At 40.6% G+C, this 14178-nt stretch overlaps 1 non-coding gene and 1 pseudogene across 1 annotated transcript; one reads left to right on the plus strand and one right to left on the minus strand.

Moving 5' to 3' along the window:
- The first annotated feature begins 428 nt into the window (after positions 1-428).
- Positions 429-530, plus strand: LOC139004603 (U6 spliceosomal RNA). The gene has a single exon (XR_011470468.1). It is a non-coding gene; the product is annotated as a U6 spliceosomal RNA (small nuclear RNA).
- Positions 531-13350: 12820 nt separating this feature from the next.
- On the minus strand, positions 13351-13447 carry LOC139004618 (U6 spliceosomal RNA; annotated as a pseudogene).
- Positions 13448-14178: the final 731 nt, after the last annotated feature.

The following is a 14178-nucleotide window of genomic DNA, read 5'->3' on the forward strand; positions in this document are numbered from 1 at the left end:
GCATATTTCACAGATCTAAAACGAACACTCCAAAAATTTGTATGAAACCGAAAAAGACCCCAAATAACCCCAAGAATCTTGAGAATGAAGAACAAAGTTTGAGGGACCACAATACCATATATCAGGTTACACTACAAAACCACTGTAATCAAAACAGCCTGGTGCTGACACAAGAACAAGCATACAGCTAAATGGAACAGAACGGAGAACCCAAAAATAGAACTAAATTGTTATGCTCAATTAATATTTGACATTGGAGGCAAGAGCATAAGATAATGTAAAGACAGGCCTTGGACAGTGATAATGAAGATGATGCAGAAGATGAAAATAACATTGATAACAGAACTAACTCTGATGGACCATCTGCAAAACAGCCAAAAATATCATCTCAACAGTAGCTTGTATGAAATGTAAAAGACTGCTGCCATGCTTGCTTCTGCAGCCCACATACTAAAACTGGAACAATACAAAGATTAGCATAACCCCTGCGCGAGGATGACACACAAATTTGTGACACGTTAAAAAAAAAAGAAAAGACTACAACCATATCGGCATCTGCTCTAATTTAGAAAAGCATTTGTTTTGTTCCTCTGGCACAGTTTTGTCAAAGAAAAAAACTTCTGTTTCCAGAAAAGAAAGATATAATAAAATAAATGTTTAGAAATGAAAAAAACAACTGTTTTCAGCTGAGACAAAAGGAAAGATCTTACCTATTTGTAAGTGATATAGGTAAAAAATAAAATAAAATAAAAAACTTAGTCTTGTCATAAGAATTGTTTGGTTCTGTATGTTCTGAGTGACAGGAGAGGGAGGAAATGTTGCTAAGCCACACCGCACATCCCTCCCCAAAACTCCACCATCACCTAGCAACAGGCTGCCTGGTATGACCCTCAGGGTACTGTGAAGTAGAACCTCCACAGTTATGTTGCCTGACAGGCCTATTTGCCTCTTCTCTTCTGGACAGTCATTCAGTCTTGCAACAGATGGGTTTACTGAGTGCTTATGAGTCCCCTTGCCAAGTACTAGGGATACACAGATCAAAAGATGAGGCCTTCAGGGAGAGTTCAGCCTGGTTTTTGGAGAGAGAGATACAGAAACAGATGATTATGCTATAGTGTAGTAGTTGCTAGTATAATGAAATAAAAAACAGGTTTATCTAAACAGGTAAGAGGTCTATCTAGAAGTCTTCATTGAGAGAAAACTGGCTTTATTTGGGAAAACAACTTGATAAACTTCTGGGTCAGGATTTGGCACATGAGAGACAGATGTTGCTGGAAAGAAGAGTCAAGGATGGGAATTCTTGAAAAAAGGTTGGGGGGCAGGGAAGAGAAAAAACTGATAGCCCAGCTATGAGAAATCCTAGCTGGAAGACAAGTATAAAGAATAGTGTGGCCCTATTTGGTTTGGCTCAGTGGATAGATGTTTGGCCTACAGACTGAAAGGTCCCAGGTTCAATTCCAGTCAAGGGCACATGTCTGGGTTGCAGACTCAATCCCCAGTAGGGGATGTGCAGGAGGCAGCCAATTGATGATTCTCTCTCATCATTGATGTTTCTATCTGCCTCTCCCTCTCCCTTCCTCTCTGAAATCAGTAAAGATATATTTTAAAAAATAAGAGTAATGTGGATTACAAGTTCTTTGCTTTTAAAAGCACTCCCTATGAACCATAAACCTTCAATAAATATTCTTCTGCTCTGAACAGAATTCAGATCACTTTTATTGTGAAGGGAGAGATCCAAAGAGAAAGCACCAGAGATAGAAAGCCACAACATGTAGAGAAATGATCAAACAGTTTGGCCAACGCTGAAAATTGGCACGATTGTAACCTTGAGTACACAATCACCACACACACACACACACACACACACACACACACACACACACACACAGACTTCAGAGAAATATTGGGATGGTCACTGATTTCCAGTCTGAGAAGCTGGGTAATAAGACCTGAGTTAATCCTATCCAGATCTTAAGGAGTGGTGAGACCTGGGCCAACACCAGGCTTTCCTGTAACACAGATGAGGGGAAGAGAGTCAGAGAAAGGTGCCCAGTGGATGTGACTCCCATAAGAACTTCTGGGAAGGAGAAGGGGGCATAAGCAAAAGCAAAGAAAGCTAACCTCAGAAAATGGAGAATTTGTCATAATGTGATGGGGCCACATTTAGTACGAAGTAGAGCAGAGGTGTAAACTTCAGAGCTAACATTTCAGCTTCTAAAAATACAACTATATTTTTCTCTCAAATTCACTTCTCAGGAGTATGGCCCTGTCTACCTTCAAGAGTGTCACTATGTTCAGAGGCAGGTAAATGACTAGATAGATAGATAATAGAAAGATGATAGATATCAAGGAAGGACACAAAACACCTGGAGACTGGTAGAAAGGGCGAGGTCACAAGAGGCACTGACTCAGCTCCCCCTGGCAGCAGGCCAGCTGGCCAAGAAGGAAGAGGGAACTCCCGTCCATGGGAGAGTCTATTCCCTCAGAAGATAGAGGCCCAGAGCCCAGTCTGGGCTCCACAACCCAGAGCACCAGATCTGAGACCCACAGCACCCATATCATCAACTGTGAAAGGCGGCAGGGCTGCTGGCTGCAGCGGAGCCTGGAGTTCGTAGAACACAGCCAGATGGAGAGAAAGTGGTAGTTTCACTTTTTTGTTTGTTTGTTTTTCTTTTCACTGTTTTGGTTTTTTTTCTCTCTAAACTGAGAGCCCAGGAGTTTTCATTTGTAACTACTAACCTGAGGCTTCAGTGCAGGGAGGGAGACATGGACTCCAAGTGCCTGGGGAGTGGCTGGGGTGGGAAGCATTGCAGAGAGACTTGATGGAACAGCAGACAGGAGCATTTGGTCATAGGTCCCCAAACCAAAACAGCCATTTTTCCTGAGAGGAGCTAGCCACTCCCAGCTGCCAGAGGGCAGGTAAAGGGGAAAAAAAACCCATCCTATGTGATACAGCTTGCTCCACCCACAGGTGCCCTGCCTGTTCACCCTGCATTTTGAGCTTTTCAGAAGAAACAAAAGCAGAGGCCATGCTTGGTTTGAATAGTCTCAAGGTGCCATCAGTGACTGGATTGGGGGAGGGACCATCTGCCCCAATATCATGGGAACCAGACTCATGTTTTCTCCACATGGGAGAACTGATAAAAACGCCAGGTTTCCAGCCGACCCTGTTGGTCTCAATACAAGGATCTCTGTCCTACATTCGCAGAGGACTAGCTCTGGGACAGAGAAAAATAACCACCATATTCCCTGAAAGCTAAACAGCACCTCCTCTGCCTAAGACCATTTGAGAAAAAGACTATTGAGTGATTAAGATTGACAGCTGGCTAGCAGGGAAAGGTGGAAAGAGGTGGAGCCAGGGGAACCAGGGGAAGTTTGCTGACCCAGCCCTGGGTCCTGTGCGGCTAACAAACCTACTTTTAGGGGCAGATTGGCCTCTCCTGCTTGCAACCAAGTCCTGTGGAGACAGACACAAGCAGTGGACTGGTGGATCCCTTGGAGCTTCAAGCAGGTTGCCAAAAGCCAAAGCACAGTGCCTGACAGTGGTTAGCACCTAAGATCCTAACAGGAAGCCCAGAAATGGCAGACAGATAATCAAGGTGGGATCCAAAGTGAGCTCCCATTGGAGCAATAAATGAGACTAAAACAAACACCACTTCTGTTTTTTTTCTCCTTTTTTCCCCTTTTCTCTTTTTCCTCCTTTTTTCTTCTCTTTTCTTTTTTGAGTTTTTCTCTTTCCTCTCTTTTTTCCCTTTTAATATTTGTCTTTTTTATCTGCTTTATTGATTTGTTATTATTCTAGTCTCTGTTGTTTTGTTCATATATCTAATTTCCCTCTTCTCCTTTCCTACTCAATTTTTGTCTTTTTTCTTCTTTTCACTACTTAATTTTTTTTTCTATTTTCTTTCTCTTTGTTTTTCTCCTGCTTTCTTATGTTTTATTTTTCTCAACTTAGGATTATCTGTTTTCTCCTCTATTTTCCTTTTCAAATTTTTTCTTATCTACTCATTTCTTTTCTCCCTCCTTTATTTTAAACCATTTTCCTTCCCCTATTCGTCTAATTGTTTATTCTTACTTTCTTTGTTTCAGCCCTGAATCTACATATTCTGCCCCCTTGAGTTTTTTGTGCTTTTTTGTTTGTTTGTGCTTTTTGTTTTCTCCTAGTATTTTTTCTTTCCTTTTTTCTATCATTCTTTTTCTCTTTCCTAATTCTCTACTCTGGTGGTTTCTTTTGTTGGTGCTGTAGGGGTCTTATGTACGTTTCTTTTGTATTTTTTTTATTGTGTTTTGTTCTGTTCAATCAGCACCTTCACAACAGCTAGCATGACATAACCAGGGTGATCCATATAGTCAGCCAGGCTGAGAGGAGATTCCATCCATGTCAGGATAATAAAATTCAAAACACAACTATAACAGGAAACCCCAAATAACTCAAGTAATGGGCTCTCCTAGAGCACCTAGCTCAGGAGATCTAAAATACTACACCACTGGGTCCCACAAAACACCAACTACATAAGACTACCCCACAAAATCTGGGAGGCATAACAATTTGATCTAATACATAGACACACAAACAAAGGGATAGCAAAAATGGGGAGACAAACTAACAACCCACAAATGAAATAATTGACATAGCTGAAAGAAGGAACACCCTTGAAGGTTTCAACAGTAGACTAGAAGAAGCTGAGGAATGAATTAGTGAATTATAAGACAAGGTATAAAAAATACCCATTCAGAGCAGCAAATGGGAAAAAAAAGATTAAAAAGCAGGAGGAGAGTTTAAGGGAGCTTTGGGACAACATAAAACACAACAACATTCTCATCATAGAGGTACCAGAAGGAGAAGAATCCAAGCAAGGATTAGAGAATCTGTTTGGAGAAATAATGGTGGAAAATTTCCTAACCCAGTAAAAGAAAAAGTCACTCAAGTCCAGGAAACATAGAGAGTTCCAGCCAAAATGATGTCAAAAGACCCACACCTAGAACATATTAACTAAAATCACAAACATTAAAGACAAAGACAGAATCTTAAAGGCAACAAAAGAGAGACAGACAGTTACCTACAAGGGAGCTCCCATTAAAATGTCAGCTGACTTCTCAATAGAAATACTTCAAGCCAGAAGGGAATGGAAGTATATAAGGTAAAGAAAACAAGGGGAAACCAAGATGGCGGCATAGGTTAACGCTGGAGTTTGCTGCCTCGAACAACCACTTCAAAAATACAACTAAAAGACAGAATGGACATCATCCAGAACCACAGGAAGGCTGGCTGAGTGGAAGTTCTACAACTAGGAGGAACCGAGAATCAGAGGAGGCGCAGTGCTGAAGTAAAATACTAAGGTGCGGAGTGCACGCAGCGTGGGCTGGTGGCTGAGGGCATGGTTGTCTGTTTCAATCCAGAGGGAGCCTCAGACTCTGAGCTCCAGATCCGGGCGAGCCTCTAGGGACCCAGACTCAAACAGGAGAAGCAGGACTGTCTGGCTTCGGTCCCTCCAAGGTTTGCAGCGGTTTCTGGGACAGAGAGGCAGAGCCCCTGGGGACAGACTGAGAGCAGCCATAACTGCTCCCTCCTCCGCCCTGTTGATCCGGTGGGACGCACCCCGCCCAAGCCCTGCACAGAGCCATTTGCCAGATAGCCTCAGGCAAAGGCTAGATTAGCACCTCCCTAGAGGACAGAAGTTCTCCCACTGCAAACACAGCTGATTCTCACAGCCAGGTGGCCTGGAGATCAAGTAGTAATTACCTACAACAATCAAGGCTTGACTACAACAAGGCTGCTCACAGAGACCACAAGTGCGTGCACCAAGACTGTCTACCTCAGGTAATTGGGACACTTAACACGGAAAGCCACTCTATTGACACAGTGAAGCATAAAAAAATGCCAAGACAAAGAAACAGGCCACAAAGGACAGAACCGGAGGAAAGCAGGCTACTGGATATAGAATTCAAAACCACACTTTTGAGGTCTCTCAAGAGGCTTCTAGAGGCTGTCGATAAACTTGATGAGATGTACAGGAAATCTAATGAGACCCTCGATGGTGTGATAAAGGACCAACTAGAAAGTAAGCATACACTGACTGAAATAAAGAATATTATACAGACTCCCAACAGCAGACCAGAGGATCGCAAGAATCAAGTCAAAGATTTGAAATGCGAGGAAGCAAAAAACACCCAACCGGAAAAGCAAAATGAAAAAAGAATCCGAAACTGTGAAGATAGTGTAAGGAGCCTCTGGGACAGCTACAAGTGTACCAACATCAGAATTATAGGGGTGCCAGAAGATGAGAGGGAGCAAGATATTGAAAACCTATTTGAAGAAATAATGGCAGAAAACTTCCCCTACTTGGTGAAAGAAATAGATTTACAAGTCCAAGAAGCCCAGAGAACCCCAAACAAAAGGAATCTAAAGAGGACCACTCCAAGATATATCATAATTAAAATGCCAAGAGCAAAAGACAAAGAGAGAATCTTAAAAGCAGCAAGAGAAAGAAACAGTTACCTACGAGGGAATACCCATACGACTGTCAGCTGATTTCTCAACAGAAACTTTGCAGGCCAGAAGGAAGTGGCAAGAAATATTCAAAGTGATGAATACCAAGAACCTACAACCAAGAGTACTTTATCCAGCAAAGCTATCATTCAGAATTGAAGGTCAGATAAAGAGCTTCACAGATAAGGAAAAGCTAAAGGAGTTCATCACCACCAAACCAGTATTATATGAAATGCTGAAAGGTATCCTTTAAGAAGAGGAAGAAGAAGAAAAAGGTAAAGATACAAATTATGAACAACAAATACGCATCTATCAACAAGTGAATTTAAGAATCAAGTGAATAAATAATCTGATGAACAGAATGAACTGGTGATTATAATAGAATCAGGGACATAGAAAGGGAATGGACTGACTATGGTTGGGGGGGAAGGGGTGTGGGAGATGCGGGAAGAGACTGGACAAAAATCATGCACCTATGGATGAGAACAGTGGGTGGGGAGTGAGGGCGGAGGGTGGGGTGGGAACTGGGAGGAGAGGAGTTATGGGGGGAAAAAGAGAAACAAATGTAATAATCTGAACGATAAAGATTTAATTATAAAAAAAAAAAAAAGAAAACAAGGGAACTGAACCCAAGACTACTCTATCCAGCAAGGTTATCATTCAAAATCAAAGGTGAAATAAAGAGATTCCTAGACAAAAACAGGATAAAAGAGTATAGTAGACCAAACCAACACTACAAGAAATGCTAAAGAGACTGATGTAAGAAGAAGAAATAAAGAGAAAGAGAACAAAACAGGCATAAAGTATAAAATGGCAATAAATAAGTACCTATCAATAATAACCTTAAATATAAAAAGCTTAAATGCTCTGATAAAAAAAACAAACATAGGGAAGTTGAATGGATAAGAAAACATGACCCATATATGTGCTGTCTATAAGAGACCCACCTCAAAACAAAGGACTCACACAGAATGAAAGTAAAGGGATGGAAAAAAATTTTCCAGGCAAATGGAAATGAAAAACAAGCTGGGTAGCAATACTCACATATGACAAAATAGACTTCAAAGTGAAGGCCATAACAAGAGAGAATGAAGGCCAATTCATAATACTAAAGGAGTCAATCCAAAAAGAGGATATAACCCTGGTAAACATATATGCACCCAATACGGGAGCATCCAAATATATAAAAAACTTCTGAAGGATTTTAAGGAAGAGAGTGACAGCAATACAATCATAGTAGGAGACTTTAACACTCCACTGACATCACTAGATAGATCCTCTAGACCAGTGGTTCTCAATCTTCCTAATGCCGAGACCCTTTAATACAGTTCCTCATGTTGTGGTGACCCCCAACCATAAAATTATTTTCATTGCTGTAATTTTGCTACTGTTATGAATCGTAATGTAAATATCTGCTATGCAGGATGTATTTTCATTATTACAAATTGAACATAATTAAAGCATAGTGATTAATCACAAAAACAATATGTAACTATATATGTGTTTTCCGATGGCCTTAGGTGACCACTGTGAAAGGGTCGTTCGACCCCCAAAGGGGTCATGACCCACAGGTTGAAAACCGTTGCTCTAGACAAAAAATCAACAAGGAAACAGTGATCCTAAACAAAACACTAGATCAGATGGAATTAATTGACATTTTCAGAGCATTTCACCCAAAATCTATAGAATACACATTCTTCCCAAGTGCACAGGGGACATTTTCAAAAATAGACCATGTGTTATGACACAAACTAAGTTTCTACAAGTTCAAGAAGATTGAAATCATATCAAACATCTTCTCAGATCACAATGGCATGAAATTAGAAATCAACTACTCAAAAACAAACACATGGAGGCTAAATAGCATACTTTTAAACAATGAGATCAAAGAAGAAATTAAAAACATCTTGGAAACAAATGAAAATGAACATCCAACTGAAAATCTATGGACACAGTGAAAGCAGGTCTGAGAGGGAAGTTCATAGCAGACCTACCTCAAAAAACAAGAAAAAATTTTCATAAGTTGTCTAACCCTACAACTTAAAGAATTAGAAAGAGAACAACAAAAATAAAGCCCAGAGTGAGTAGAAGGAAGGAAATAATAAAAATCAGAGAGGAAGTAAATTACATAGAAACAAAAATAATATATAATACAAAACATCAATAAAAGCAAAAACTGGTTCTTTGAAAAGATAAACAGGATTGATAAACATCTAGTCAGAGTCATCAAGAAGCAAAGAGAGAGGGCCTAAATAAACAAAATCAGAAATGAAAAAGGCAAAGTAACAACTGACCCCGCAGAAATACAAAGGTTCATGAAAAAAAATACTATGAACAAGTATATTCCAACAAACTGGACAACCTGGGTGAAATGGACATATTCCTGGAAAAATACAATCTTCCAAAATTCAGTCAGGAAGAATCAGAAATCCTGATTAGGCCAATAACTACTGCTGAAATTGAAGCAATAATTTAAAAAACTTCCAGCAAACAAAAGTCCTGATTCAGATGGCTTCACAGGGGAGTTTTACCAAACATTCAAAGAAGAACTATCACCTATCCTCCTCAAATTATTCCCCCCAAAAAATCAAGAAGGAACACTTCCAAGCTCTTGTTACAAAACCAGCATTAGCCTAATCCCAAAACCAGATAAAGGCACTACAAAGAAAGAGATTTATAGGCCAATATCCCTGATGAACGTAGATGCTAAAATCCTCAACAAAATATCAGCAAATCAGTCCGGCTGGTTTGGCTCAGAAGTTGAGTGCTGACCCGTGAATAGGAGGACCCTGGTTCAATTCATAGTCAGGGGCATATGCCCAGGTGCTGGACTCAATCGCCAGTGTAGGGCGTGCAAGGTTCAGCCGATCAATGATTCTCTCTCATCATTGATGTTTCTATCTCTCTCTCCCTCTCCCTTCCTCTCTGAAACAATAAAAATGCCTTATATATATATATATATATATATATATATATATATATATATATAATCAGCAAATCATATCCAGCAATAAATTAAGAAGATCATATATCATGACCAAGTGGGATTTATTCCAGGGATGCAAGGCTGGTACAATATCCCCAAATCAATAAATGTGATACATAACATAAACAGATTATAAGACAAAATTCACATAATCATATCAATTGATGCAGAAAAACCAATGAATAAAATCCAACACCATATTTTGATAAAAACTCTCAGTAAAGTGGGAAAGAGGGATCATAACTCAACATAATAAAAGGCCATATATTAAAAACTACAGCCAACATCATACTCAATGAGCAAACATTAAAACCATTTCCTCTAAGAACAAGAACAAGATAGGGATGCCCACTTTCACCACTATTGTTCACCATAGTACTGGAAGTCTTAGCCATGGTGCTCAGACAAGAAGAAAAAATAAAAGGCATCCAAATTGGAAAGGAAGAAGTAAAACTGTCATTATTTGCAGATAACATGCTATTGTCCATAGAAAAGCCTAAAGACTCCATCAAAAAAAAACTACTAGATTTAATAAATGAAATAGAAAACATAGCATACAAAATTAACACCCAGAAACCTATGGCATTTTTATACATCAACTAGAGGCCCAGTGCACGAATTCGTGCACTGGTGGGGTCCCCCGGCCTAGCCTGCAGGGATTGGGCCAAAACCAGCTCTCTGACATCCCCCAAGGTCACGAATTTTGAGAGGGCAGTTCTTGGGTGGCACCCTGTCATTACCCGAGAACCGCAGCTGCAAAGTCACTGCAACTCAGCAGCTCCTGCATTGAGCATCTGCCCCATGGTAGTTAGTGCATGTCATAACTACTGGTCAGCCGAACAGTCAGACAGTTGGCCAGTCACTTAGGCTTTCATATCCTATATAATAAAAGCCCAGGGACCGAACAGCAGAACGACCAGAACAATGAATTGACCAGTCGCTATGACACACACTGACCACCAGGGGGCAGATGCTCAATGCAGGAGCTGCCCCCTGGTAGTCAGTGTACTCCCACAGTGGGAATGCTGCTCGGCTGACCAGGTTGAGCAGCGCTCCCACAGCGGGAGCAGCCACTCAGAGGGTGGGTCCACAGCCACTCAGCTGACCGGGATGATCCCCGATCCCGATCCCCGCAGGCCATGTCCCCCACCAGTGCACGAATCCCATGCACCAGGCCTCTATATATAGATAATGAACTCTCAGAAAGAGAAACTAAACAAACAATCCCATTTATCATTGCAACAAAAATAAATTAAGATACTTAGGAATACACTTAATCATGGAGGTAAAAGACCTGTACTCAGAAAAATACAGGATGTTGAAAAAAGAGATAGAGGAAGACATAAACAAATGGAAGAATATACTGTGTTCATGGATTGATAGACTCAACATCATTAAAATGTCCATACTACCCAGAGCAATCTATGGATTCAATGGAATCCCTATTAAAATACCAATGGCATATTTCACAGATCTAGAACAAACACTCCAAAAATTTATATGGAACCACAAAAGACCCCGAATAGCTGTGGCAATCTTGAGAAAGAAGAACAAAGTTGGAGAAATTACAATACAAGATATCAAGTTATACTACAAAGCCACTGTAATAAAAAAATAAAAAATAAAAAAAGCCTGGCACTGGCACAAGAACAGGCATGTAGATGAATGGAACAGAACAGAGAATCCAGAAATCAACCCAGGCCATTATGCTCAAGTCATATTTGAAAAAGAAGGCAAGAGCATACAATGGAGTAACGATAGCCTTTTCAATAAATGATGTTGGGAAAATTGGATTGGTACGTGCAAAAAAATGAAACTAGACCACCAACTTACACCATACACAAGAATAAACTAAAAATGGATAAAAGACTTACATATAAGATGTGAAACCATAAAAATTTTAGAAGAAACCATAGGCAGCAAAATCTCAGACATCTCTTATAGTAATATGTTTACCGATACATCTCTGAGGGCAAAGGAAACTAAGGAGAAAATAAACAAAAGGGACTACATCAAAATAAAAACTTCTGCACAACAAAAGAAACCATTAAAAAAAATGACAAGAGAGCCCACTACATAGGAGAACATATTCGCCAATGGTACATCTGATAAGGGGTTAATTTCCAAAATATACAAGGACTTCATACAACTTAACAAAGAAAGACAAACAGTCCAATTTAAAAAGGGGCAAGGGACCTAAATAGATACTTTTCCAAAGTGGACATATAGAATGCCAAGAGACATAAGAAAAAATGATCAAAGTCACTACCCATCTGAGTGATGGAAATCAAAACGACAAGGAGGTATTTCCTCACACCTACCAGAATGGCTACCATCAACAAATCAACAAATGACAAGTGTTAGCAAAGATGTGGAGAAAGGGGAACCCTAGTACATTACTGGTGGAATACAGACTGGTGTAGCCACTGTGGAAAACAGTATGGTATTTCCTCAAAAAATTAACAATGGAACTGCCATTTGACCCAGTGGTTCCACTTCAATAAATATATCCTAAGAAACATCAATCAGAAAGAATATATGCACACCTTTGTTCATAGCAGCACAATTTACAATAGCTAAGATTTGGAAACAGCCCAAGTGTCCATTAACAGATTAGTAGCTAAAAAAGCTGTGGTGCATTTACACAGTGGAATACTACACAGCTGTAAAAGAGAAAGAATTCTTACCATTTGCAACAGCATGAATCTACTTGGACAGTATTATGCTAAGGGAAATAGCCAGTGAGAAAAAGATAAGTATCCTATGATCTCACTCATATGTTGAATCTAATGAATAAAATAAATGGATCAACAAAATAGATCCAGAGACATAGAAGCATGGAAGAGACTGTTGAACCTCAGAGGGAATGCAGGGGAGGATGGGTGGGTGGGAAGAGATAAACCAAAGAACTTGAATACATATATGCATAACCCATAGTCACTGACAATAGGGTGGTGAAGGCCTGGGGTGGGGGGTGGGAATGGGCTAGAAGAGGTCAATAGGGCATAAAGGGGGACATATATCTTACTTTCAACAATAAAGACTTTTTAAAAAGGAAAAAAGAAAGATGATAGAGAAACAGACACTAAAGAAAACCCACTACTGTCTCTCTAAGTGTGTATCACAGATCTGCCCTGAGATCAGCCTCTGATTGTGGGCATGCCCAGTGCTCACAGAATTCAACCACTATGCAAAATGAGCCCATGGTGCTATCTGATCTTCTTAAATCAGAGTTCGCAAAGTCTTGAGTTGTTAACATCTTCCTTGCCTCCTTATTTTGAAGGGGAAAAAAAATGTTTCCTTTTCTTTCCATGGAAAGGCTCAGGGCCCTCCCTTAGCTGGAATTTCCTGAGCCTGTCAGGTCATGTCAGCTCTGTGGCTTCTGCTCCGATGAAGGTAATCTCAGTGCTTAGAGAAAATTGGCACTTCCTACCTGGCAGTGCTGAATATTGGGCTTGGCAATATTGCACAGCCTGCACTTTGGGCAATGGGTGGGTTCAATGTGTCTGCACATGCCTGTCTGTGGGACTGCTGGTTTTCTTTAAGAAGGACAATTAAATTGAACTCAGCAAATCTAGTTAGTTAGTTAGTGGTGAGGAATGGTGGGAGAGAGCATGTCCAGTGTGGTGGTGAAGAACAATGCTGGGAAAGGCTGCCCTTTAGCAGGTGATGGTGATGCTAAGGAAAAACCTGACTCCTGTTTTCACCCATGCCTCCCAGAGCTGTATGGGTGGAAATAAGAAAGCAGATTGCAAGGCATGCCTCACAGTGGGGACAAGAGTCAGGAAGGGTGACAGTGCTATCAGGCTCTGGTCCTTCCTGCTTGTTGGAAAAGACTTCTCTTGAGCACTCACAAAGCAAGGCTGTGGTAGGTATTACACTGAAGGAACTTTCTTTTTTTTTTTTCTTTGGTCATGATAATCTTCTCTGTATCGTTCCAATTTTAGTATATGTGCTGCCGAAGCGAGCACTGAAGGAACTTTCTTGCACGTATGCATTTGTTAAAGGAATATTTGTATGGATGGATTGGATAAATAAATTCCATGTTCCTCATTGGCCATTGTGATCTCGCTGTTTCACACATATACCAAACAGTTCATGCTACAGTGAAACATTAACGGCTCTCCTGAGTCCTCACAGATCCCAGGGTTTGAAAGCAAGTCTGATCTAGGCCCATCAATTCACCTCGTGTCACTTTACTATACAGCTTTCAAACAGATCATACCCTAGAAGAGTGGCAAGGAGAGCAAGCAGGGAGGCCCCAGGTTAACACTGAGCCACTAGGCTGCCATGGCTCCTTTCCCGATTCAGGGTGTGACTTCTGCTTATTGATTCCGGGAACTTGGGAACTCAGTGATGTCAGTGCACCAAGGAGGGGGTGGCCATTGCAAATGAGCTGACACTCCCTAGACTTGCACAGCAGAATGCTGTAGGAGGTACATGCATGATCCTGTCTATGGGTTCTGCCCAGCCACTTTACATTTTGCCAATTTGTGCTTCGAGTTTGAAGGTAACAGACATTCTTTAGTATCTGATGAAATCTGCACCTAAGGACCCTTGAAATTGTACTTGAAAATGAAGTCTAGCCAACCAAGAGATGAATCAAAATTTAAAGTGGAGGGAGGGAGAAGCTATAGCAAAAAGAATGGTAGAGAGGAATGACTCTGCAAAAACAGAGTGAAGATTGTACTTCAGGACAAAA

This window comes from Myotis yumanensis, unplaced genomic scaffold (genome assembly GCF_028538775.1).
Source record: "Myotis yumanensis isolate MYYU_CA2020_CCGP unplaced genomic scaffold, mMyoYum1.0.hap1 SCAF_2, whole genome shotgun sequence".
NCBI lineage: Eukaryota > Metazoa > Chordata > Mammalia > Chiroptera > Vespertilionidae > Myotis > Myotis yumanensis.